The following is a 27,553-nucleotide window of genomic DNA, read 5'->3' as shown; positions in this document are numbered from 1 at the left end:
TATGTAACAAACCTGCACGTTATGCACATGTACCCTAGAACTTAAAATATAATAATAATTAAAAAAAATTGAATTTCAAAAAAATTTTTAAATTCGTATAAGATATATCTAATGTAAAATTTGCTACTTTAACCACTTTAAAATGTACAGTTCAGTGGCATTAATTATGCTCATAATGTCATGCAACCTTCATGGCTATTTCCAAAACGTTTTCATCACCCTAAACAGAAACTACAACCATTAAGCAATAACTTTCCTTTCCTCCATCTTCCCAAGGGTTGGTAACCTCTAATGTCCTTTCTCTCTCTATGTATTTGCCTGTCTTAGATATTTCATGTAAGTGGAATCATACAATATTTATCCTTATGTATCTGGTTTATTACACCATGTAGCGTGTATCAGAACTTTGTTTCTTATGAATAAATGATATTTTGTTGTATGGATTAAAAAAAAAAAAAAGAACAAAACTGAAGGCATCATACTACCTGACTTCAAAATAACCAAAACAGCATTGTATTGATATAATAACAGACACATAGACGAATGAAACAGAACAGAAAATCCATAAATAAATCCATGCATTTATAGCCAACCAATTTTTGACAAATATACCAAAACATACATTGAGGAAACAACACCCTCTTCGATAGATGGTGCTGGGACATTTGGATATCCATATACAGAAAAATTTACCTGGACCCCCGTCTCTTGCCATATACAAAAGTCACCTCAAGATAGATAAAAAACATAAATATAAGACCCAAAACTGTAAAACTGCTAGAAGAAAACATAGAGAAAAGATTTTAGGACATTGGTCTAGGCAAAGATTTTATGGGTAATACCTGAAAAGCACAGACAACAGCAAAATAGACAAATGGGACTATTAGACAACAGCAAAATAGAGAAATGAGACTAGCTTCTGTATCACAAGGAAACACTAACAGAGCGAAAAGGCAACCTGTAGAGAGGGAGAAAATATTTACAAGCTATTTATCTAACAAGAGACTAATATCCAGAATATACATGAAATTCAAACAACTCAACATCTAAAAAAAAAAAAAAAGCAGAAATAGTTTGATTAAAATGCGGGCAAAGGTCATGAATAGACATCTCTTAAAAAAAAAAAAAAAAAAAAACATAAAAATGGCCAACAGGTGTATGAAAAAATACTCTACTAATCATCTGAGAAATGCAAATCAAAACTATGGTGAGATATTATCTTAGAAATGTTTATTTTTAAATTTAATTTTATTTTTTATTTTTTTGAGACGGAGTGTCACTCTGTCGCCCAGGCTGGAGTGCAGTGGCCGGATCTCCGCTCACTGCAAGCTCCACCTCCCGGGTTTATGCCATTCTCTTACCTCAGCCTCCCGAGTAGCTGGGACCACAGGGGCCCGCCACCTCGCCCAGCCAGTTTTTTGTATTTTTTAGTAGAGACGGGGTTTCACCGGGTTAGCCAGGATGGTCTCGATCTGCTGACCTCGTGATCCCCTCTTCTCGGCCTCCCAAAGTGCTGGGATTACTGGCTTGAGCTGCCGCTCCCTGCCAATGAGATATTATCTTAGAAATGTTTATTATTATAAAGACAAAAAGAACACGTGAGGATGTGGAGAAAAGGGAACTCTTACTCCCTTTGATATAAATTTAAGTTAGTAAAGCCATGATGGAAGACAATATTAATATTTTTTCAAAAAACTAAAAATAGAACTACCATACCATTCAAAAATCCCACTACTGGGTATTTATCCAAAGGATAAAAAATTAGTATATCAAAGTTTTATCTGTACTCACATGTTTATTACAGCACATTTACAGTAGCAAATGTGTGAAATCAACCTAAGAGTCCATCACCAGACGAATGGATAAAGAAAATTATATATATATGTGCAATACATTTATGTATAATATAATATATACAAATTATATATATATATGAAATGGAATACTATTCAGCCATAAAAGGAATGAAATCAAGGCATTTGCAGCAACTAGTGGTTGTTATGTTAAGTGAAATAAGCTGGACACAGAAAGACAAACATTGCATGTTCTCACTCATATGTGGGAGCTTAAAAAGGTGATCTAATGGAGGTAGACAGTAGAATGATAGATACCAGAGGCTGGGAAGGATGTTTAGGTGGCAAGGAGGGGGATGAAGAGAGGTTGGTCAATGGGCACAAACATACAGTTAGATGAGAGGTATAAGTTATAATGTTCAATAGCAGAGTATGTATTGCACATTTCATAGTAGCTTGGAGAAAGTACTTGAAATGTTCCCAACATATAGACATGATGAATACCTCAAATACCCTGACTTAATCATTCCATATCCCATATATGTAACATAATATCACATATTTGTAGTATGTATTTGGATCTGAATAAATTTCTGAGGTGAACAAATATATTATTCCTCAATTTCAGAAAGCTCTGGACGGTTTTGGGTGAAATTAGTGGTTTTTACCATTAGACTTAACCATACGCCATTATCACATATAGTTGAGAAGAATAAGAAGACTTAGGATTTTTCCACTTCAAGAGCAAGAGTACTCTTTAGGATCTTTCCAAAGCCTCGGTCATCTTTTGAGTATGATAGAAAGGGTAATTGAGAATTAAAATTACTTAGAGATCATCACATATCTAATTGAATTTGAAAGGACATTGAAAGGAGATTATAATTAAATACTTCAGATGGTAAATATCATTGTAAGGAGGTAGATTTAAAAATACTCCTTGATAAATGTCAATTTTGCTTCAAGTTTCTAATAAGGATACATATTGTCTCAGTAAAGAGCACAGAGCCAGAAAAGCTTTGTTCATTCACCCACTGATCTCATAGTGCCAACTTTAGAGAATCAAAGACATTTAACAAATATAGCATTAAAAAAAAAGACCGAACCCAGATTCTGAGCCTCTGACTGATTAAAATCAAAATTATTATATTAAAGGCAGGATCTCCTATTAGAGAGCTGATGGCTTGAGGCATGGGCACTAACTAAGACAGGGTGGTACCCACTCCTTGGGCTTCGTGTTAACATTTACTAATTCTAGTAATTTTTTTATTTTATTTTATTACACCTGGCTAAGTTTTGTTGCTGTTGTTGTTGCTGCTGTTGTTGTTTTTAATGGAGGCATGGTCTCACTTTGATGCTCAGGTTGGTCCCCAACTCCTAGGCTCAACTGACCCTCTTGCCTTGGCCTTCCAAAGTGCCTGGATTACAGGCGTGAGCCACTGTGCATGGCCAACAGTAAGTGTTTAATAATTAACCCTGACTTCCATTGGAAAGACTTTATGATAGATCATATCAAGATTATAGAAAGAATACACTTTACATTTCTTCCTCCTCCTCTTCTTCTTCTCCTTCTTCTTCTCCTTCTTCTTCTTCTTCTTCTTCTTCTTCTTCTTCTTCTTCTTCTTCTCCTCCTCTTCCTCCTCCTCCTCCTCCTTCTTCTTCTTCTTTCTTCTTCTTCCTCTTCTTCTTCCTCTTCTTCCTCTCCTGCTCCTGCCTCCTGTTTCTTCTTCCCATCTCCTTCTTCTCTTTCTCCTCCTCCTCCTCCTCTTCCTCATCTTCCTGGAATGACCAATAAAAATTAATAAAAGCGAATCAATAGTCAACTAATCCCAGCAATAAATAAATAAATAAATAAATAAATAAATGCAGGACCAGATGGCTTCACTGGTGAATTCTATTAAACATTTAAAAAAGAGTAAACATTAATGCTTATACTTTCAAATAATGTAAGAGAAAGAAGCACTTCAAACTCATTTTATGAGGTCAGCATTACCTTGATATCAAAGCCAGACAAAGACACTATGAGAAAATTGTAGATAGTCATTGACTTACAACAGTTCAACTTACAATTTTTTTGACTTTACAATAGTGCAAAATGATGTGCATTCAGTAGAAGCCATACTTCAAAATTTGAAGTTTCATCTTTTCTTGGGCTAGTAATATGCAGTACAATATTTTCTTGGGCTGCATCAGTGAGAAACAGCTCCCAGTCAGCCACAAAATCATGAAGTTAAAATAGCTTATCCTCTACAGTATAGTGTGTTGCCAGAAATTTTGCCCAACTGTAGGCTAATATAATTATTCTGAGCACATTTAAACTAAGCTGGATGAAGCTATAATGTTCAGTAGGTCAGGTGTATTAAATGTATTATTCACTTGAAATATCTTCAATTTATGATTGGTTTATCAGGACATAACACCACTGTGCAGGCCAATATCCGTGATGAACATAGATGGGAAAATTCTCAGCAAAATATTTTCTAATTATACTTTAAGTCATGGGATACATGTGCAGATCATGCAGGTTTGTTACATAAGTATACACGTGCCATGGTGGTTTGCTGCACCCATCAATACATCATTTACATTAGGTATTTCTCCTCCCCTAGCCCCTCACCCTCTGACATGGCCCACTGTGTGATGTTCCCCTCCATGTGTTCTCATTTTTCAACTCCCACTTATGAGTGAGTACATGCGGTGTTTGGTTTTCTGTTCCTGTGTTAGTTTGCTGAGAATGATGGTTTCCAGCTTCATCTATGTCCCTGCAAAGGACATAAACTCATCCTTTTTATGGCTGCATGGTATTCGATTGTGTATATGTGCCACATTTTCTTTATCCAGTCTATCATTGATAGGCATTTGGGTTGGTTCCAAGTCTTTGCTATTTTGAGTAGTGCTGCAATAGACATATGTGTGCCGGTGTCTTTATAGTAGAATGATTTACAATCCCTTGGGTATATATCCAGTAATGGGATTGCTGGGTCAAGTGGTATTTCTGGTTCTAGATCCTTGAGGAATTGCCACACTATCTTCCACAATAGTTGAACTAATTTACACTCCCACCAACACTGTAAAAGCATTTCTATTTTTCCACAACTTCTCCAGCATCTTTTGTTTCTTGACTTTTTAGTGATCACCTTTTTAACTGGCATGGGATGGCATCTCATTGTGGTTTTGATTTGCATTTCTCTGATGACTAGTGATGATGAGCTTTTTTCCAAATATTTGTTGGCCACATACATGTCTTCTTTTGGGAAGTGTTTGTCTATATCCTTTTCCTACTTTTGATTGGGTTGTTTTTTTAAATTTTTTTTTTTTTTTTTTTTGTAAATTTGTTTCAGTGCCTTGTAGATTCTGGATATTAGCCCTTTGTCAGATGGGTAACTTGTAAAAATTTTCTCCCATTCTGTAGGCTGCCTATTAACTCCAATGATAGTTTATTTTGCTGTGCAGAAGCTCTTTAGTTCAATCAGATCCCATTTGTCAATTTTGACTTTTGTTGTCATTGCTTTTGGTATTTCAGTCATCAAGTATTTGCCTATGCCTATGCCTTCAATAGTATTGCCTAGGTTTTCTTCTAGGGATTTTACTGTTTTAGATCTTATGTTTAAGTTTTTAATCCATCTTGAGTTAATTTTTGTATAAGGTGTAACGAAGGGGTCCAGTTTCAGTTTTCCGCATATGGCTAGCCAGTTTTCCCAACACCATTTATTAAATAGAAAATACTTTCCCCATTGCTTGTTTTTGTTAGGTTTGTCAAAGATCAGATGGTTGTAGATGTGTGGCATTATTTCTGAGGCCTCTGCTCTGTTCCATTGATCTGTATATCTGTTTTGGTACAAGTACCATGCTGTTTTGGTACAAGTACCATGCTGTTTTGGTTACCATAGTCTTGTAATATAGTTTGAAGTCAGGTTGTGTGATGCCTCCAGCTTTGTTATTTTTGGTTTGGATTGTCTTGGCTATAGAGGCTCTTTTTTGTTTCCATATGAAATTTAAAGAAGTTTTTTTCTAATTCTGTGAAGAAAGTCAATGGTAGCTTGATGGGGATAGAATTGAATCTGTAAATTACTTTGAGCAGTATGGCCATTTTCATGATACTGATTCTTTCTATCCATGAACATGGAATGTTCTTCCATTTGTTTGTATCCTATCTTATTTCCTTAAGCAGTGGTTTTGCAGTTTTCCTTGAAGAGGTCCTTCCCGTTTCTTATAAGTTGTATTCCTAGGTGTTTCATTGATTTTGTAGCAATTGTGAATGGGAGTTCACTTATGATTTGCTCTCTGTTTGTCTGTTCTTGGTGTGTAGCAATGCTTGTAATTTTTGCATAGATTTTTTATCCTGAGACTTTGCTGAAGTTGCTAATCAGCTTGAAGAGATTTGGGGCTGAGACGATGAGGTTTTCTAAATATAAAATCATGTCATCTACAAACAGAGACAATTTGACCTCCTCTTTTTCTATTTGAATTTCCTTTATTTCTCTTGCCTGATTGTCCTGGTCAGAACTTCCAACAATATGTTGAATAGGAGTGGTGAGAGAGGGCATCTTTGTCTTGTGCATCCAGAGAGAAAGGTCAGGTTTCCCACAAAGTGAAGCCCATAAGACTAATGACAGATTTCTCTGCAGAAAACCTACAAGCCAGAAGAGAGTGGGGGCCAATATTCAACATTCTTAAACAAAAGTATTTTCAACCCAGTATTTCATATCCAGCCAAACTAAGCTTCATAAGTGAAGGAGAAATAAAATCCTTTACAGACAAGCAAATGTTGACAGATTTTGTCACCACCAGGCCTCCCTTACAAGAACTCCTGAAGGAAGCACTAAATATGGAAAGGAAAACTGGTATCAGCCACTACAAAATCATACCAAATAGTAAAGACCATGGATGCTATAAAGAAACTGCATCAACTAATGGGCAAAATAACCAGCTAGCATCATAATGACAGGATCACATTCACACATAATAATATTAACATTAAATGTAAACGGGTTAAGTGTTCCAATTAAAAGATACAGACTGGCAAATTGGACAAAGTTTCAAGACCCATTGGTGTGCCCGTGTTCAGGAGACCCATCTCGCGTGCAAAGACACATATAGGCTCAAAATAAAAGGATGGAGGAATTTTTACTGAGCAAATGGAAAGCAACAAAAGCAGCAGTTGCAATCCTAGTCTCTGATAAACCAGACTTTAAACCAACAAAGAGCAAAAAAGACAAAGGAGGGCATTACATAATGGTAAAGGGATCAATGCAGCAAGAAGACCTAACTATCCTAAATATGTATGTACCTAATACAGGAGGACCCAGATTCATAAAGCAAGTTCTTAGAGACCTACGAAAAGACTTAGACTCCCACACAATAATAATGGGAAACTTTAACACCACACTGTCAGTATTAGACAGATCAACAAGACAGAAAATTAACAAGGATATTCAGGACATGAACTCAGCTCTGGACCAAGCAGAACTAATAGACATCTACAGAACTCTCCACCCTAATCAACAGCATATACATTCTTCTCAGCACCACATCATACTTATTCTAAAGTAGACCACATAATTGGAAATAAAACACTCCTTGGCAAATGCAAAAGAATGGAAGTCATAACAGTCTCTCAGACCATAGTACAATCAAATTAGAACTCAGGATTAAGAAACTCACTCAAAAACATACAACTACATAGAAACTGAACAACCTGCTCCTGAATGACTACTGGGTAAATAATGAAATCAAGGCAGAAATAAATAAGTTATTTGAAACCAGTGAGAACAAAGACACAAAGCACCAGAATCGCTGGGACACAGCTAAAGCAGTGTTTAGAGGGAAATTTATAGCACTAAATGCCCACAGAAGAAAGTGGGAAAGATCGCAAATTGACACCCCAACATCACAATTAAAAGAACTAGAGAAGCGAGAGCAAAAAAATTCAAAAGCTAGCAGAAGACAAGAAATAAGTAAGATCAAAGCAAAACTGAAGGAGATAGAGATACGAAAAACCCTTCAAAAAATCAACCAAGTGAGGAGCTTGTTTTTTGAAAGGATTAACAAAATAGATAGACCACTAGCCATACTAATAAAAAAGAGAGAATAAAATAGACACAATAAAAAATGATAAAGAGGATATCACCAGTGATCTCAGAGAAATACAAACTATCATCAGAAAATACTATAAACACCTCTATACAAATACACTAGGAAACCTAGAAGAAATGGATAAATTCCTGAACACATACACCCTCCCAAGAATAAACTAGGAAGAAGTGGAATCCCTGAATAGACCACTAAGAAGCTCTGAAATTGAAGCAGTAATTAATAGTCTACCAACCAAAAAAGCCCAGGACCAGATGGATTCACAGCCGAGTTCTACCAGAGGTACAAAGAGGAGCTGGTACCATTACCTCTGAAAATATTCCAAACAATAGAAAAAGAGGGACTCCTCCCTAACTCTTTTTATGACATCAGTATCATCCTGATACCAAAACTTGGCAGAGACACATCAAAAAAAGAAAATTTCAGGCCAACATCCCTGATGAATATCAATGCGAAAATCCTCAGTAAAATACTGGCAAATTGAATCCAGCAACACATGAAAAAGCTTTTCCACCACGATCGAGTCGGCTTCATCTCTGGGATACAAGGCTGGTTCAACATGTGCAAATCAATAAATGTAATCCACTGCATAACCAGAACCAATGACAAAAACCACATGATTATTTCAATAGATGCAGAACAGGCCTTTGATAAAATTCAACATCCCTTCATGCTAGAAACTCTCAATAAACTAGCTATTGATGGAACGTATCTCAAAATAATAAGAGCTATTTATGACAAACTCATAGCCAATATCATAATAAATGGGCAAAAGCTGGAAGCATTCACTTTGAAAATCAACAAAATATTTGCAAACCGAATTCTTCAGCACATTAAAAGGATCGTACACCGAAATGAAGTGGGATTTATCCCTGGGATGCAAGGGTGGTTTAAAATATGCAAGTCAACATATGTAATACACTACATTAATAGAAGAATAAAAATTATATAATCATCTCAAAAGTTGCAGAAAAAGCATTTAACAAATTTAACATCCTTTCATGTTAAAAAACTTTCAATAAATTAGGTATAGAAAAATAGGTACTTCAACACAATAAAGTCCATATATGAGAAGCCCACATCTAACATCATACTCACAGTGAAAAGCTGAAAGTTTTTCCTCAAAGATGAGGAACAAAGCAAAGATGCCCACTTTTGTCACTTCTATTAAATATACTACTGAAAGTCCTTTCCAGAGCAATTAGGCAGGGAAAAGAAATAAAAGCTATCTAAAGTAAAAAGTAAGACGTGGAATTATCTCTGTTTGCAGAGTACATGATCTTATATGTAGACAACTCTAAAGATCCCAAAACAACAAACTATTCAAACTAAAAAATGAACTCAGTAGAGTTGGAGGATACAAAATCAACACAGAAAAATCAGTAGTGTTTCTACACAATAACAATAAACTCTCCAAATAGAAATTAAGTAAATAATCCAATTTACTATAGCATCCAAAGAAGCAAAATACACAGGACTAAACGTAAGCAAAGAGGTGAAATACTTGTACAATAAAAATTACAAAACAAAGATGAAATAAATTACAGAATACACAAATAAATGCAAAGACATATCTTGCTCATAAATTGAAATAATATTATTAAAATAGCCATATTACCAAAAGCAGTGTACATGTTCAATGTTATCTCCATCAATATTCTAATACCATTTTAAACAGAAATAGAACAAACAATATCACAGTTTGTATAAAATCAAAAACCATCCCAAATAGCAAAAGCAATCTTGAGAAAGAAGAACAAAGCTGGAGGTAACATACTTCCTAATTGACAAATATATTACCAACCTACAGTAATTAAAACCATATATACAGACATAAAAACAGACATATAGACAAATGAAACGGGTTAAAGAGCCCAGAAACCAACACATATACAATCAACTGAAACTTGACAAGGGTGCCAAGATAACCACACAATGGGCAAAGGACAGTCTCTTGAACAAATAGTGCTGGGAAAATTGGATATCAACATGCAAAAAGGTAAAATTCAACCCTTTCACATACCATACACAAAAATCCACTCAAACTAGATTAAAAACTTAAACTTGTAACCTGAAACTAAAACTTTTACAAGAAAACGATGAAAAATCATCTTGACATTGGTCTTAGCAGTGTTTTATTTGGATATGACACCAAAAGCACAGGCAACAAAAACAAAAATAAACAAGTGGGACAACAAGAACTAAAACTTCTACACAGTAAAAGAAACAATAAACAGAGTGAGAAGGTAACTAATGGAATAGGAGAAAATATTTGCAAAATATATAACTGATGAGTGGTTAATATCGAACATATATATGGAGTTGCTACAACTCAATAGCAAAAGAAAAAATAAACATGATTAAAAAGTGGGCATAGGACTTTAACAGACATTTCTCCAAAGAAGAAATACAAATCGCCAACAGATATATGAAAAGGTCCCGAATGGTATTGTGTAGGTTTTCTTCTAGGGTTTTTATGGTTTTAGGTCTAACATTTAAGTCTTTAATCCATCTTGAAATAATTTTTGTATACTGTGTAAGGAAGGGATCCAGTTTCAGCTTCCTATATATGGCTAGCCAGTTTTCCCAGCACCATTTATTAAATAGGGAATCCTTTCCCCATTTCTTGTTTTTGTCAGATTTGTTAAAGATCAGATGGTTGTAGATACGTGGTGTTCTTTCTGAGGCTTCTGTTCTGTTCCATTGGTCTATCTCTCTGTTTTGGTACCAGTACCATGCTGTTTTGGTTACTGTAGCCTTGTAGTATAGTTTGAAGTCAGGTAGCGTGATGCCTCCAGCTTTGTTCTTTTTGCTTAGGATTGTCTTGGCAATGCGGGCTCTTTTTTGGTTCTGTATGAACTTTAAAGCATTTTTTTTCCAATTCTGTGAAGAAAGTAATTGGTAGCTTGATGGGGATGGCATTGAATCTGTAAATTACCTTGGTCAGTATGGCCATTTTCATGATACTTATTCTTCCTATCCATGAGCATGGAATGTTATTCCATTTGTTTGTGTCCTCTTTTATTTCTTTGAGCAGTGGTTTGTAGTTCTACTTGTAGAGGTCCTTCACATCCCTTGTAAGTTGGATTCGTAAGTATTTTATTCTCTTTGAAGCAACTGTGAAAGGGATTTCACTCATGATTTGGTTCTCTGTTTTTCTGTTATTGGGATATAGGAATGCTTGTGATTTTTGCACATTGATTTTGTATCCTGAGAGTTTGCTGAAGTTGCTTATCAGCTTAAGGAGATTTTGGGCTGAGACGATGGGGTTTTCTAAATATACAATCATGTGATCTGCAAACAGGGATAATTTTATTTCCTCTTTTCCTACTTGAATACCCTTTATTTCTTTCTCCTGCTTGATTGCCCTGGCCAGAACTTCCAACACTATGTTGAATAGGGTGGTGAGAGAGGGCCTCCCTGTCTTGTGCCAGTTTTCAAAGGGAATGCTTCCAGTTTTTGCCCATTCAGTATGATATTGGCTGTGGGCTTGTCGTAAATAGTTATTATTATTTTGAGATACGTCTTCAGGACATAGGCATGGGCAAGGACTTCATGACTAAAACACCAAAAGCAATGGCAACAAAAGCCAAAATTGACAAATGGGATCTAATTAAACTAAAGAGCTTCTGCACAGAAAAAGAAACTATCATCAGAGTGAACAGGCAAACTACAAAATGGGAGAAAAGTTTTACAATCTACCCATCTGACAAAGGGCAAGTGTCCAGAATCTACAAAGAACTTAAACAAATTTACAAGAAAAAAAATCAAACAACCTCATCAAAAAGTGAGAGAAGGATATTAACAGACACTTCTCAAAAGAAGATATTTATGCAGCCAACAGACACATGAAAAAATGCTCATCATTACCGGACATCAGAGAAATGCAAATCAATACTGCAGTGAGATACCATCTCAGACCAGTTAGAATGGCGATTATTAAAATGTCAGGAAACAACAGGTGCTGGAGAGGATGTGGAGAAATGGGAACACTTTTACACTGCTAGTGGGACTGTAAACTGGTTCAACCATTGTGGAAGACAGTGTGGCAATTCCTCAAGGATCTAGAACTAGAAATACCATTTGACCCAGCCATGCCATTACTGGTTATATACCCAAAGGATTATAAATCATGCTGCTATAAAGACACATGCACACGTATGTTTACTGCAGCACCATTCGCAATAGCAAAGACTTGGAACCAACCCAAATGTCCAACAATGATAGACTGGATATAGAAAATGTGGCACATATACACCATGGAATACTATGCAGCCATAAAAAATCATGTCTTTGCAGGGACATGGATGAAGCTGGAAACTATCATTCTCAGCAAACTATCACAAGGACAGAAAACCAAATACCACATGTTCTCACTTATAAGTGGGAATTGAACAATGAGAACACTTGGACGCAGGGTGGGGAACATCACACACCGGGGCCTGTCGTGGAGTCGGAGGAGGGGTGAGGTATAGCATTAGGAGATATACCTAATGTAAATGACGAGTTAATGGGTGCAACACACCAGCATGGCACATGTATACATATGTAACAAACCTGTACGTTGTGCACATGTACCCTAGAACTTTAAGATATGTGAAAAGTTGCTCAACATCACTAATCATCAGGGAAATGCAAATAAAAACCACAATGAAATATTACTTCATACCCATTAAAGTAGCAACAATTAGGAAAAAGGAAAACAAACTAGGAAGTAACAAGAATTGAAGAGGACATGGAGAAATTGGAACCCTTGTGGACCATTGGTGGGAAGGTGAAATGGTACAGCCACTACAAAAAACATATGGAGGTTCTTCAAAAAAATTAAAAATGTAATAACCATATAATCCAGCAATCCCACTTCTGGGTATATATCCAAAGGGTTTGACATTAATTTATTGAAGAGATATCTGCACTTCCAAGTTCATTAAAGTATTATTCACAGTATTTATGGTAACCAAGATATGGAATCAATTTAACAGTCCACTGATGGATGAATGGATAAAGAAAATGCATCATATGTATACAATGAAATATCATTCAAATTTTAAAAAGAAGAAAATCTTGCCATATGTGACAATGTGGTTAACCTGGAAGACATTATGCTAGATGAAATAAGTCAATCACAGGCAAATATTACATGATTCCATTTATAGGATGTATCTAAAATAGCCAAACTCAGAAATGAAAAGTACACTAGTGGTTTCCAGAGACTGGTGGAAGAGGAGTTGTTGTTCAACAGTATGATGTTTCAGTTATTCAAGATGAATAAAGTCTTACAATTCTGTTGTACAGCATAGTGACTAATTTAGCAGTACTGTATTGTTTTATATTTTTAATTTTTATCAATGCATAGTAGGTATATATTTATGGGATAGGTGGGTTGTTTTAATAAAGGCTTGCATGGAAATGAGCACATCATAGGGAATTGGGTATCCACCCCTCAAGGATTTATCCTTTGAATTACAAAGAAGCCAGGTATATTCTTTAAGTTATTTTAAAGTGTACAATTATTACTGACTACAGTCCCTCTATTGTGCTATCAAAGAGCAGGTCTTATTCATTATTTCTATTATTTGTTCCCATTAACTATCTCTACCTCCCCAGCCCCCAACTACATTTATAAGTCTCTGATAGACATCTCTCTCTGTCCACGGGTTCAATTGTTTTCATTTTTAGATCCCACAAATATGTGAGAATATGTGATCTTTGTCTTCCTGTGCCTGACTTATTTCACTTAACATTATGATCTCCAGTTCCATCCATGTTGTTGCAAATTAATGCATCTCATTTTTTTATGGTTAAATAGTACTCGATTGTGTATACCAGTTTTTCTGTATCCATTTATCTGTTGAAAACTTACATTGCTTCCAAGTCTTACAGTGCTGCAACAAACACAGGACTGCAGATATCTCTACAACAAACTGATTTTCTGTCTTTTGGGCATATATCCAGCAGTGGGATTTCTGGATCATATGGTTGCTCATTTTTTACTTTTTGAGGAACCTCCAAACTGTTCTCTATAGTGGTTGTACTAATTTACATTACCACCAACAGTGAATGAGGGTTTCCTTTACTCCACATCCTTGCCAGCATTTGTTAATGCCCATATTTTGGATGAAAGTCATTTTAACTGGAGTGAAATTATATCTCATTGTAGCTTTGATTTGCACTTCTCAGATGATTAACAATGTTGAACAACTTTTCATATGCCTATTTACCATTTTTATATCTTCATTAGAGAAGTTACTGTCCAGATCTTTTACCTATTTTTGATCAGATTATTATATTTTTCCTATAGTGTTAAGACTCTTATATATTCTGGTTATTAATCCCTTGTCAGATAGGTGGTTTGAAAATATTTTCTCCCATTCTGTGGGTTGTCTTTTCACTTTATTTATTGTATCCTGCACTGGACAAAAGATTTAAAAATTGATGTGACCCCATTTGTCCATTTTTGCTTTGGTTGTCTGCGCTTGTGGGGCAGTGCTCAAGAAATTTTTGCCCAGACCAATATCCTAGAGTTTCTCCAATGTTTTCTTGTAGAAGTTTCATAGTTTGAGGTGTGAGATTTAAGTCTTTAATCCATTTTGATTTGATTTGTGTATATGGTGATTTAGGGGTTTAGTTTCTTTCTTCTGCATATGGATATTTAGCTTTCCCAGCATTATTTATTTAAGAGGGTGTCTTTTTCCACAATGTATTTTCTTGCACCTTTGTCAAAAATGAGTTAACTGTAGCTATGTGAATTTGTTCCTGAGTTCTCCATTGTGTTTCATTAATCTATATGTCTGTTTTTATGTCAGTATCATGCTACTTTGGTTATTATAGCTCTGTAGTATAATTTCAAGTCAGGTAAAGTTATTCCTCTAGTTTTGTTCTTTTTGCTTTAGTGGATCTTTTGTGGTTCCATAAGAATTTTAGATTTTATTTTCCATTTCAGTGAAGAACATCATTGATTTTTTGATAGGGATTGCATTGAACTGTAGATTACTTTGTGTGGTATGGACCTTTTAACAATATTGATTCTTCCAATCCATGAACATGGAATTTTTTTTTTCATTTCTATTATGTCCTCTTCAATTTTCTTCATCAGTTTTTTTTACTTTTCATTATAGAATTCTTTTACTTCTTTGGTTAATTCCTAGGTATTTAATTTTATGTGTGAGTATTGCAAATGAAATTACTTTTTAAATTTATTTTTCACATTGTTCACTGCTGGCATATAAAAATGCAACCGATTTTTATGTTGATTTTGTATCCTGCAACTTTACTGAACCTGTTTATAAATTCTAGTAGTTTTCTTGTGGAGTCATGGTTTTCCAAATATAAGATCATACCATCTGCAAACAAGAATAATTTGATTTCTTCCTCTCCAATGTGAATTTTTTTATATCTTTCTCTTATCTGATTGCTTTAACTAGAACTAAATGTGGAATAACATTAGTGACCGGGGAATCTTTGTTGTGTTCCAGATCTTAGAGGAAAGGCTGTCAATTTTTCCCCATTCAGTATGATATTAGTTGTGGGTCTGCCATGTATAGCTTTTATCATGTTGAGATATGCTCCTTCTATGTCTAATTTTTGAAGATTTTTATTATGAAGGGATGTTGAGTTCTATCAAGTGCTTTTTCTGCATCAATTAAAATGATCATATGGTTTTTATCCTTCCTTCTGTTCATATGATATATCACATTGATTGATTTGCATATTTTGAATCATCCTAGCTTCCAAGAAATAAATCCTAAAAGGTCATGAGAGAGTTCTTTATAGGTTCTGGATATTAGCCTTTTGTCAGATGAGTAGATTGCAAAAATTTTCTCCCATTCTATAGGTTGCCTGTTTCTTTTGCTGTACAGAAGCTCTTTAGTTTAATTAGATCCCATTTGTCAATTTTGGCTTTTGTTGCCATTGCTTTTGGTGTTTTAGACATGAAGTCCTTGCCCATGACTATGTCCTGAATGGTATTAGCTAGGTTTTCTTCTAGGGTTTTTACAAGAAAAAACAAACAACCCCATCAAAAAATGGGCAAAGGATATGAACAGACATTTCTCAAAAGAAGACATTCATACAGCCAACAGACACATGAAAAAATGCTCATCATCACTGGCCATCAGAGAAATGCAAATCAAAACCACAATGAGATACCATCTCACACCAGTTAGAATGGCAATCATTAAGAAATCAGGAAACAATGGGTGCTGGAGAGGACGTGGAGAAATAGGAACACTTTTACACTGTTGGTGGGATTGTAAACTAGTTCAACCATTGTGGAAAACAGTGTGGCGATTTCTCAAGGATATAGAACTAGAAATACCATTTGACCCAGCCATCCCATTACTGGGTATATACCCAAAGGATTATAAGTCATGCTGCTATAAAGACACATGCACACGTATGTTTATTGTGGCACTATTCACAATAGCTAAGACTTGGAATCAACCCAAAAGTCCATCAGTGACAGACTGGATTAAGAAAATGTTTCACATATACACCATGGAATACTATGCAGTCATGAAAATGGATGAGTTTGTGTCCTTTGTAGGGACAGGGATACAGCTGGAAGCCATCGTTCTCAGTAACCTATCGCAAGAACAGAAAACCAAACACTGCATGTTCTCACTCATAAGTGGGAATTGAACAATGAGATCACTTGGACACAGGAAGGGAAACATCACACACTGGGGCCTATTGTGGGGAGGGGGGAGGGATAGCATTAGGAGATATACCTAATGTAAATGACGAGTTAGTGGGTGCAGCACACCAACATGGCACATGTATACATATGTAACAAACCTGCATGTTGTGCACATGTACCCTAGAACTTAAAGTATACTAATACTAATAATAATAATAATAATGAAATTACCATTAAAAAAGGTCATGATCAGTGATTTTTCTAATGTATTGTTGAATTCAGTTTGCTAGTATTTTTTGAGAATTTATACATCACTATTCATCAGAGATATTAGCCTGTAGTTATATATTTTTTGACATATTTGTCTGGTTTTGGTGTCAGGGTAATATTGGCCTTTTAGGAGTTTCCAAGTATTCTCTCCTCCTCTTTTTTTCAAAAAAGTTTGGGTAGGATTGGTACTAGTTTGTCTTTAAATGTTTTGTAGAACTCAGCAGTGACGCCATCAGGTCCTGAAATTTTCTTTACTGGGAGACTTTTTCTTATGGCATTGATCTCGTTACTTGTTATTGGTTTGTTCAGGTTTTGAATTTCTTCCTTGTTCAATCTTGGTAGTTTGTATGTGTCTAGCAATTCTTCTAGATTTTCCAATTTATTGGCATAAAGTTGCTCATAGTAGCCACTAATCGTTTTTTGAATTTCTGCAGTATCCATTGTAATGTCTCCTTTTTCATTTCTAATGTAATTTATTTGGATTTTGTCTCTTTTCTTCCTAGTTGTTCTGGCTAAAGGTTTGTCATTTTTGTTTACATTTTAAAAAAACCAACTTATTGTTTCATTGATTTTTTTTGTATTGCTTTTTCTTAGTAGCAAATATTTTATTTAATTTTTTTTTTAACTTTTACTTTAAGTTTGGGAATACATTTGCAGGTTGTGCAGGTTTGTTACATAGGTAAATGTGTGTCATGAGGGTTGATTGTACAGATTATTTCATCACCCAGTTATTAAGCCTAGCATCCATTAGTAATTTTTTTCTGCTTCTCTCTCTTCTCCCACCTCCAACACTCCAATAGGCCCCAGTGTGTGTCATTCTCCTCTCTGTGTTCATGTGTTTTCATCATTTAGCTCCCACTTATAAGTGAGAATATGAGGTATTTGGTTTTGTGTCCCTGCATTAGCTTGGTAAGGTTAATGATCCCCAGTTCAATCCATGTCCTGGCAAAGACAGAAACTTATTATTTTTATGGTTGTACAATATTCCATGGTGTATATGTACCACATTTTCTTTATCCAGTCTATTATTGATAGGCATTTACGTTGATGCCATGTCTTTCCTATTGTGAATAGTGCTGCAACGAACATATGCATACATGTGTTTTTATAATAACGATTTGTATTCCTTTGGGTATATACCCGGTAATGGGATTGCTGGGTTAAATGGTAGTTCTGTCTTAAGGTCTTTGAGAAATTTCCACACAGCCTTCCACAATGATTGAATGAATTTACAGTCCCACCAACAGGTAAAAGTGTTTCTTTTTAATAATAGCTATTTTGATGGGTGTGAGATGGTACCTCATTGTGGTTTTGATTTGCATTTCTCTAATGATCTGTGATATTTAGCTTTATTCATATGATTATTGGTCACATGTATGTCTTCTTTTGAGAAGTGTCTGTTCATGTCATTTGCTCACTTTTTAATGTTTTTTTTTTTTCTTGTAAATTTGTTTAAAGTCCTTATAGATGCTGGATATTAGACCCTTGTCAGATGCATAGTTTGCAAAAATGTTCTCCTATTCTGTAGGCTGTCTGTTTACTCTGTTGATAGTATCTTTTGCTGTGCAGAAACTCTTTAATTTAATTAGATCCCATTTGTCAATTTTGCTTTTGTTGCAATTGCTTTTGGCATCTTCATCATGAAGTCTTCGCCCATGCCTATCTCCTGAATGGTATTATGTAGGTTGTCTTCCAGGGTTTTTGTAGTTTTGGATTTTACATTTAATACTTTAATTCATCTTGATTTGATTTTTGTATATCATGTAAAGAAGAGATCCAATTATTTTTGTATTTTTATTTCAATTTTATTTATCTCTGCTCTTTATTATTTTTTTCTACTAATTTTGGGTTTGGTTTGTTCATGGTTTTCTAGTTTTTAAAAAATGCATCAGTGGATTGTTCACTTTAATTTTTCCACTTTTTTGATATAGGCACTGATAACTATAAACTTCCCTCTCACTACTGCTTTTGCTGAATCCCACAGGTTTTAATATGTTGAGTTTCCATTATTGTTTGTTTCAAAAAAATTTTTCACTTTCCTTCTTAATTCCTTCATATCTAGCGATATCTATCTGCAGTATGGCAGGGCAGAAAGTACACTTGTTTTGGAGTTCAAATCTTGTTCGTGTCTTATTAGCTGTGTAGATTTAAGAAATTTACTTAATTTCTCTGAAACTCAGTTTCTTTATCTGACAAATGGAAATAAATTTGCATGTCTTGTCAATGCTCAAGATTGTTGTGAAATCAAATAAGGGGGTATGTAAATGTAAAATTTGTAAATTTGAGTAAAGGCACTTAATAAACTACAAATGGGTAGATCCACACCAGAGATAATTTTTTGATAAGCTTTCCCAGTCATTACTACATAACAGTGATCAAGTTACTGCTGTTTATTTTTTGTTTAAACACTGGAGGTGAGAGGCAGTATAACATGATTATTAAAAGCACAGATTGTTAAATCAGATTGCCTGTTTGAATCCTAGCATCACCACCAACTCCTGGCTGTGTGACCTTAGAAAAGTCATTCAACTTCTCTAAGCCTGTGTCCCTATCTGTAAAAGTAGAGACAGTAATGGGATCTATCTCATGGAGTGGTTGTGAGAAATAAATGAGAGTGATGCTTAAAGTGTTTGGCATGTAGTAAGCATTCTATATATGTTGACTGTTATCTAATTATATATATGTTTATATATATATGTATATATATATGAAGATTAGTAACCATAGATTCAAGAATTTTCTCCTTCTATTCTTACACTACACTTACAGATCAAAATCAGTGTAAAGGGTGAGAAAACTCAACAAAAGAATGGGGTAAAGTTCATATTACTCACATTTCATTTATTGAATTTCCATTTAGTTGTTTTGCAAACCCCCTCACCCCAGTTTGAGTATAAACTGCAGATTGTACCATAAACAGGTGAATATCATTGTATCCTCTCTTTTATCTGGAGGGCAGGTTGCTTTCTCAGCAGCAAAATGGAAGCTGCTTTCTGTGCTTCAGTATTTGTGTCAGCAGCAAAACTGAAAGTATTTTTTGTCACCTGTACTGCTGTCAACAGAAAGAAGAAAAAAAGAAAGTAAAGGAACATAATTTTAGCACTAACACAAGTATCAGGATGATTTACTTGCCTGTTCTGCTTCATTTTCATCTTAGCTTTCAGAGATTCATTCATCGATATTTTATCTACACACGCATATCTCATTTTTATGCTGTTTCTCTCCCCACTGCCAGATGGCTATGCTGTGTCCATAGTGTTCATCAAGCAGAATGAGGAAGATACGCAGATATATCTTATTGACATTTGGGTGGGGCTCCCATAACCACATTTTCTAGGTTGAATCTCCCATGATTAATGGGTCAGACCAAAGCGAACATTTGTTCGCCGTTGAAGAAATACTGGAAATGACTAAACAAAGGAGAAACTTGAATCAAAAGAAATCGAATATTAAGATATCTATTAAAAATTAAACATCAAAAGATTATGAGGTCAATCTCCTTGCTCATATAAAGTTGTTTCAGATGGTACATAGCCCAGTGCTCTGTATCGTCCACTTAAAATATCAAGGGCATGAAGTTGTGACCACATCCAGTGAGAGGTAATTTCACAGTCTAATAGATCTGACTTGAACATTTTTCCTAATATTTAGCCTGGATGTGTCTTACAAAAAAACCAGACATAATAAGTAAGTTTGAGTAAGTTTAGGTAATTTCTTTTTCAGTCATAACAAATTTTCTTTAAAGAAAACAACAACCAATTCTGTCAGAAAGGCTTTCTAGCAGTGGTTAAGAGTGAATTGTAGTCAGGCAAGCCTGAGAATTCCAGCTCTGCCACCTACTTGTGAAAACTTAGGTAAGTCTCTTAACTTCTCTAAGTTTCATTTTGTTCATCTGTAACTAGGAACAACAACTTCAATAACAATAACAAAAATGTCATATATATAGAAGAAATTTATTGTGAGAAATAAATGATAATTTAGAAATAATTACATAGTATAGTGCCTGGCATTAACACTAAATAAATGGTAGTTATTTTTGTGGGAGGATCAAATTTGGAGATAACTGAAGTTTTTCTTTCCTGCTTCTGTGAGACCCCTCACCTCCTGAATCACTGGCTTTCAAATTATCTGGAGAAAGTTTTCACCCAAAGGAATCCCTCAAGAACAAAATCACTTGCTTTTCTAAACAGATTTTTAAAAACTCAGAAAAGATAGTAATTTTGAAAGTCAAGGCACTTTTGAATTGCAAAAGTTAAACTTTCAGAGAAGAAACAGTTGTTTTCTTTCTGTTTGTTTTAGTTTTAAAAGCTTGATTTTGAATTAAAAGTTTACAGATACTTGCATGCTAATGCAGCAAACGTTTATTCTAAAGTGTAAGTATTTTGCACTAATATACTGTGGGGTATAGCATAGGTTCACAAAGCGTGGTTCCTGTACTAGAGGTATTAGTATCACCTGAGAATTTGTTAGAAGTACAAAATCTTATTTCCTAAGACATTGAATCAGAAACTGTGGTGTGGCCCAACAATCTGACTTTTAACAAGTCCTCCAGGTTTTTCTGATGCATGCTCAAGTTTGAGATATACCGGCATATAGTATTAGTCTAGATTAGAGATGCCTGCATGATAAAGTTAGAGCTAGCTTTCCAACCTACCACAAGCCACAGCTGATTATTGAGCAGCAAATACAGAATTGAGAGATGTCTTACTCTACTTGTGATAACAAAGTACCAAAGACTGCTTGACCTAAACAACGGGAATTTATTTTCTCACAGTTCTGGAAGCTGGAAAAGTCTAAGATCAAGGTTCATGTAGGGTTCTATTTGTGGTTTGGTCTTGCTTCCTGTTTTGTAGATAGCAGATTTGTTCTCATATGACCCTTCCTCTGAGAAAGCATGGAGAGGGAAAGAGTGAGCTCTCTTGCGTCTCTTCTTACAGGGACACTGATTTTATTGGATTATGATCTCACTCTTTTTATTATTATTATTATTATTATTATTATACTTTAAGCTCTAGGGTACATGTGCACAACGTGCAGGTTTGTTACATAGGTATACATGTGCCATGTTTGTTTGCTGCATCCATCAACTCATCATTTACATTAGGTATTTCTCCCAATGCTATCCCTCCCTGAACCCCCCACCCCCCAACAGGCCCCGGTTTGTGGTATTTCACTCCTTGTGTCCGTGTGTTCTCATTGTTCCACTCCCACTTATGAGTGAGAACATGCAGTGTTTGGTTTTCTGTCCTTGTGGTGCTTTGCTGAGAATGATGGTTTCCAGCTTCATGAACTCATCCTTTTTATGGCTGCATAGTATTCTATGGTGAATATGTGCCACATTTTGTTTATCTAGTCTATTATTGATGGATATTTGGGTTGGTTCCAAGTCTTTGCTACTGAGAATAGTGCCGCAACAAACACACATGTGCATGTGTCTTTACAGTGCCATGATTTATAATTCTTTGGATATATACCCAGTAATGGGATTGCTGGGTCAAATGGTGTTTCTAGTTCTAGATCGTTGAGGAATCGCCACACTGTGTTCCACAATGGTTGAGCTAATTCACACTCCCACCAACAGTGTAAAATCATTCCTATTTCTCCACATCCTCTCCAGCATCTGTTGTTTCCTGACGTTTTAATGATCACCATTCTAACTGGTGTGAGATGGTATCTCACTGTGGTTTTGATTTACATTTCTCTAATGACCAGTGATCATGAGCATTTTTTCATATGTCTGTTGGCTGCATAAATGTCTTCTTTTGAGAAATGTCTGTTTATAGCCTTTGGCCACTTTTTGATGGGGTTGTTTGTTTTTTTTTTTTTTCTTGTAAATTTGTTTAAGTTATTTGTAGATTCTGGACATTAGCCCTTTGTCAGATGGATAGATTGCAAAATTTTCTCCCATTCTGTAGGTTGCCTGTTCACTCTGATGATAATTTCTTTTTCTGTGCAGAAGCTCTTTAGTTTAATTAGATCCCATTTGTCAATTTCGGCTTTTGTTGCCATTGCTTTTGGTGTTTTAGTCATGAAGTCTTTGCCCATGCCTATGTCCTGAGTGGTATTGCCTTTTCTTCTAGAGTTTTTATGGTTTTATGTCTTATATTTAAGTCCTTAATCCACCTTGAGTTAATTTTTGTATATGGTATAAGGAAGGGATCCAGCTTCAGCTTTCTACATATGGCTAGTCAGTTTTCCCAGCACCATTTAATAAATACAGAATCCTTTCCCCATTGCTTGTTTGTGTCAGGTTTGTCAAAGATCAGATGGTTGTAGATGTTTGGTGTTATTCCTGAGTCCTCTGTTCTGTTCCATTGGTCTATATCTCTGTTTTGGTACCAGTACCATGTTGTTTTGTTTTGATTACTGTAGCCTTGTAGTATAGTTTGAAGTCAGGTAGCATGATGCCTCCAGCTTTGTTATTTTTGCTTTGGATTGTCTTGGCTATAGAGGTTCTTTTTTGTTCCATATTAAATTTAAAGTTGTTTTTTCCAGTTCTGTGAAGAAAGTCATTGGTAGCTTAATGGGGATAGCATCGAATCTACAAATTACCTAGGGCAGTATGGCCATTTTCATGATATTGATTCTTCCTATCCATGTGCATAGAATGTTCTTCCATTTGTTTGTGTCCTGTTTTATTTCGTTGAGCCATGGTTTGTAGTTCTCCTTGAAGAGGTTCTTCACATTCTTTGTAATTTGGATTCCTAGGTATTTTGTTCTCTTTGTAGAAATTGTGAATGGGAGCTCACTCTTGATTTGGCTCTCTGTTTGTCTGTTCTTGGTGTATAAGAATGCGTGTGATTTTGGCACATTGATTTTGTATCCTGAGACTTTGCTGAAGTTGCTTATCAGCTTAAGGAGATTTTGGGCTGAGACGATGGGGTTTTCTAAATATACAATCATGTCATCTGCAAACAGAGACAATTTGATCTCCCTTTTCCTAACTGGATACCCTTGATTTCTTTCTCTTGTCTGATTGCCCTAGCCAGAACTTTCAACACTATGTTGAATAGGAGTGGTGAGAGAGGGCATCCTTGTCATGTGCTTGTTTTCAAAGGGAATGCTTCCAGTTTTTGCCCATTCTATATGATGTTTGCTGTGGATTTGTCATAAATAGCTCTTATTATTTTGAGATACATTCCCTCAATACCTAGTTTATTGAGAGTTTTTAGCATGAAGGGCTGTTGAATTTTGTCAAAGTGCTAAATGCTCCAATTAAAAGACACAGACTGGCAAACTGGATAAAGAGTCAAGACCCATCAGTCTGCTGTATTCAGGAGACCCATCTCACACGCAGAGACATACATAGGCTCAAAATAAAGGGATGGAGGAAGATTTACCAAGCAAATGGAGAACAAAAAAAGCAGGGGTTGCAATACTAGTCTCTGATAAAACAGACTTTAAACCATCAAAGATCAAAAGAGACAAAGAAGGCCATTACATAATGGTAAAAGGATCAATTCAACAGGAAGAGCTAACTATCCTAAATATATATGCACCCAATACAGGAGCACCCAGATTCATAAAGCAAGTCCTTAGAGACTTACAAAGAGACTTAGACTCCCATACAATAATAATGGGAGACTTCAACACTCCACTGCCAACGTTAGACAGATCAATGAGACAGAAAGTTAACAAGGATATCCAGGAATTGAACTCATCTCTGCAGCAAGCAGACCTAATAGACATCTATAGAACTCTCCACCCCAAATCAACAGAATATACATTCTTCTCAGCACCACATCACACTTATTCCAAAATTGACCACATAATTGGAAGTAAAGCACTCCTCAGCAAATGTACAAGAACAGAAATTATAACAAACCGTCTCTCAGACCACAGTGCAATCAAACTAGAACTCAGGACTAAGAAACTCAATCAAAACTGCTCAACTACTTGGAAACTGAACAACCTGCTCCTGAATGACTACTGGGTACATCACGAAATGAAGGCAGAAATAAAGATGTTCTTTGAAACCAATGAGAACAAAGATACAACATACCAGAATCTCTGGGACACATTTAAGGCTTTTCTGCCTTTTCTATCTTTTGAGATAGTCATGTGTTTTTTGTCATTGGTTCTGTTTAGGTGATGGATTATATTTATTGATTTGTGTATGTTGTGCCAGCTTTGCATCCCAGGGATGAAGCTGACTTGATCGCGGTGGATAAGCTTTTTCATGTGCTGCTGGATTCAGTTTGCCAGTATTTTATTGAGAATTTTTGCATCGATGTTCATTAGGGATATTGGGCCTCACTCTTATAACCTAATTTAACCTTAATTACCTTCATAAAGGCTATCTTCAAACACAGTTACATTGGGTATTGGGGCTTCAAAATATGAATTTTTGGGAAAACACAAAGTTTCAGTCCATAAAAGGAGATTAATGAATTATTCACTGGTCTGATTCTCTCACAAGAGGTCCTTTGCCCTATCTCTCCCTTCTGGGTTGAAACCTGCTTGGGAGTGTTTTTGGCCATAGTGGGATAAAATAGGGAAAAACCAAAATATATTTGGGGTAGGAGATGACTCAGGTCAGAGGACAGCCATGTCTCGCTTCATAGAATGTAGCCCAAGGGGACTGCAAGTCTTGTAGAGAGGCCCCAGGTTCAGCTTGGAACAGGAACAGTAGAGTAATAATAATTTAGTGAATTATCTTACCAGATTATCCTAAGGACAAAGTCCTATTTACTCCAGTAGCAGGGAGAGGGACTGAGAGATCGTATGTCCTACTCACCCAGCGCATACACACATGAGACATATAAGGCCTAACAGAGAGCCAATGAACCTTAAAGGGACTCACAGTTGGGGAGAGAAGGATGAAGAGTGAAGGCGCTTGTCAGCAAAAGAAAACGGTGTCACCGCTGGCATCCCAGACCATAGTAAAGGGAGGGTGCATGTGTGAATACACCTGAGGAATAGACCTTCAAGTTTCTCAGTGGAAGCCAGGATTACACAGAAATCCACAGACAACCAGACATCCTCACCCACCATATATGTAAGTTCTATCACTTCTACACCTTATAACATCTCTCAGGGAGAAGGAGGAGGGCAGCAACCTTAGCTGAGTATGTTTAAATCCTAAATCAAATGAGCTTGGTAATGACTAGATGATGATGATGATGATGATGATGATGATGATAATTATTATTATTTTTGCGTTAGGCAGAATGAAAGCCCAGAGTCATTAAAATGAGTTGTAGCAAATGAAAGAAGATGTAATGTTTGCACACTTGAATTTATGGCTGAGAATCATCAACTGCTAGATTATTATTATTGTTACTACTAATAGTAACAGCAATAGCAGTTAGAGTAGTTCTTTCTATATTAGGTGGAAAACCAATGGGCTTCATGAGCAACTGAAATAGATGCCACACTAATATATAGTGGCAAATCACTACTTTTTTTTTTTTTTCGTACATGACACTATTTGAACATGAAATTGCAACAGTTTTCTCTCAGTTTTGCTTCTCACCTGGGACACTGTCAGCAAGTTTAGTTTTCAGAAATAGTTACTGTATTGCACTTCATTTTTTGGTTGCCAGGCATTTACCAGATGAATATACTAACATTACATACACATTTATGATTTCCTATTTGTATCCAGAAGTAGTCCCCTCTTATCTTTTGTTTCATTTTCCACAGTTTCATTTACCCCCAGTCAGCCATGTTCTGAAAATAAGTAAGTACAGTACAATAAGATATTTGAGAGAGAGAGGGACAACATTCACATAACTTATATTACAGTATATTGTTTTAATTGTTCTGCTTTGTTATTAGCTACTGTTAATCTCTTGCTGTGTCTAATATATAAATTAAACTTTATCATAGGTATGCATGCATAGGAGAAAACATAGTATGTATAGGTTCTGTACTATCCACAGTTTCAGTTATTCACTGGGGGTCTTGGAATATATCCCCTGATGATAAGCAGGGACTACTCTGTGTGTGTGTGTGTGTGTGTGTGTGAGAGAGAGATTTATAACTTACATAAATTGTTTATGTGTGCCCATGTATGTGTGTTTGTGTATATATGTGTGTATATATATATGCATATATATATATATCTCCTGCAATGATTTCTAAGTAATATCTTGTTAATCATAGTTTTGAATTTTCAACAATAAATTGAAACCTATCAACATTTCTTTCAGCTAAATTCCAAGGCTTCCAGAGGCTACCCAAGCCTTTGCAACTTTGGATGTGAAATCACCTTTGACTTATTCTCAGGCCACAGTGCTAAGCCACTGGAGATCTTATTTGCCTTCATCCAGTTATACCTAAGTGGCAAACCAACCATCAAAATGGAAGGCAAAATTATATTTGCTTATTGGATTTTTCTGTTAGGGCAAACCAACCATTGAAATGGAAGGGGAAATTATATTGGCTTACTAGAGTTTCCTATTAGAAACTCATTTTTATTTTTTATTTTAAAATAAATTCACATTTAAATAAAATAAAAAATAAAAATAGTACAAAGAACTTTTGTATACCTTTTATGCAGATATATCTATTGTTAACATTTTACTCCTGGGGATGGAGTCAAGATGGCTGACTAGAAGCAGCAGCTTTCGGAAACTCCTATTGAAAAAAAGCATAATAAGTGTGTGAATCTTTCATTGGTAACCAAAGGATCTGGATTCCCTCATCAAAGTTGTCTAGAAGGCTGGCGTGACTCATGGAGAGAAGGAAGAACAGTGTGGTGCGGAGGCTCACGTGAGAGCCAGGAGCCACATGGGAAAGGAAAACCTCCTCCCTCTAG

The sequence above is a fragment of the Papio anubis genome, chromosome X (genome assembly GCF_008728515.1).
Source record: "Papio anubis isolate 15944 chromosome X, Panubis1.0, whole genome shotgun sequence".
NCBI classification, from domain to species: Eukaryota; Metazoa; Chordata; class Mammalia; order Primates; family Cercopithecidae; genus Papio; species Papio anubis.
This window is presented reverse-complemented; position numbering follows the sequence as displayed.